We start from the raw sequence: 2187 nt of genomic DNA on the forward strand, positions 1-2187 counted from the left end.
TTTATGCCGCCATCTTTCGACCCGGGTCCTTATCATTTATTCGGACAACTGCCCCCGACCCATACTATCGTAATTCGTAGTTACAAGCATTATAGTATGGTTACTATAGTTTTTATAATTCTATAGTTTTAAAAGTTTAAATATATGATGTAAACGTATACTTACTTTTAAACAAAGTTAAAACTTACAAGTACAACTAAAAACTGATACTGATGATTGTAGGCTGAAATCTGGCCTGTATTTATGTGGTTCGATACCGGTTGCCGCTGGTTGGTGCGCCGGGTTACAGTACCCACATTTCATTGTTTTTCTTCGTGATGCGTATGGTTTTGTTGATAGGCGGCTGGGTTAGATCGATGTAGTTTTCAGTGCTTTCAATATTCCTATATCGATGATATCAACTTGGGCTTTCTTTATGTCGGAAAGTTGTGTCAAGTTGTCTTGTCGCAGAGCGCGTGCGTCGTCGCGCTCTCTGTGTGGCGTTCGTGTGTTATATGTTCTGACGTATTATCCGTGTTTGTTCAATACAAATGTTGTTCTACGGGTGGTAAAATGTGTTGAACAGTATCTGGTAGGTATATATTAAGTATCACAACACCTTACGCGATCAGTAATTGTTGTATTGATGAGTAAATGGTCGGAAAGCCAAACTTGGTCGGCGCGGTACCTACTTACTTCACGCTTGTAGCGTCCGTTAGATGGCGCGGGCTGTTTCGTTTCAGAATAATTATTCGTATTAATTCTGCTTCGTTACAATAGAAGTAGAAAAATACGTTAGGAAAAAGGACAAATATTATGCATTTTTCAAATGCATATTACAGTTTCTATTATTATAGTTTTCAAAATCGGGCTTTGATCCGACCTACAAAATGTTCTCTACTTTAAGATAAAAAAAAAAATTAACGAAATCCGACAATTCTACAGGTCGTGAGGGTTTTTCCTGTAAGACATGTTTTTTTCTACCAAAAAACGCACCGGCACCGATACCCTTAATTTAAAGATTTTAAGAAGGATGCAAATATCTAAAGAAGTGACTTCATTATACATCATATTTTATAATTGATGTCTACTCGATAAAAAATATTGCAAATGATTAAAATGCAAATGTAATGTATAATTACAGACTCCAATTTTTCATGCCAACTCGATTAACAAAAAAAATAGCATTTTATTTATTAATTTTTAAGACATTTTGCATTTAACAGTATGAATACACAGGTCTTCATAGGACAGGAAGTGCGATCTGGTGACTATAGAACTGTGGTAATATTTTCAATCAAGAGTGTATACGTAAGGGGTCCAGAGTGACAACACCTTATCAATTCACCTTGACACGGACCACGAATTAAAATATACTGGATACCCAACGATACGTCATGATAAGGCGCTCCTAAACTGACTTTCAATGTGCAAAGGTGCACTAGCGCTCCAAGGGAATTAAATGTATACTAATGGATTGACTATTTAAAATTTCAAACATTATCATTGATTATACATATTATACTATGTATAATCAATGATATTATGCATAAAGCATATAAATAACAAATAATATGATGATTTTTTCGAATGGTTAATTTAAACATTCAAGCATCTCCTTATTACTGTAATCTACAATATAATAATTGATAGGCACCATTCTAATTATTCAATATTCTACAATGACAAATAAGAATATATAAAATGACAAGGAAATCAGCTGTCTTCAAGCCACCCGTGGAACGGAAAACGCCTGCCAAGTGAAACCGTGGCGTAAAAAATTTAACACTGCTCCGTTTCTACAGTCCGCCCCTGCGATCCAACTAAGTCGGATTGCCTACCTAGGTGGCTAACTTGAAAGTTAATCGATTTTGGCTTGAGATGACTGATTAGCTAGACACTTCAACACCGTTTTAAACATTACACATTTTACACAAAAAAGAGCACTGGACACGCGACGGCACATACCACTCCATCCGCTGTATAGGTGGATTGCTCATTTGGTTTCATGCAGGTTTTTGCATTTTTTTCACGTTTTTTTTTCATATAAATATATATAATAAATATATATTATACACTACAGTTATATGTTTTAATATGTTATGTATCTATATGTTATTTATTTTATTAGGAATTATAATTGCACATTTCCTAAAATATTCATTGTTATATATAATTATATAAATACATATTATATTTGTTTGTATT

This window comes from Acyrthosiphon pisum, chromosome X, assembly GCF_005508785.2.
Source record: "Acyrthosiphon pisum isolate AL4f chromosome X, pea_aphid_22Mar2018_4r6ur, whole genome shotgun sequence".
In the NCBI taxonomy this organism is placed as follows: Eukaryota; Metazoa; Arthropoda; class Insecta; order Hemiptera; family Aphididae; genus Acyrthosiphon; species Acyrthosiphon pisum.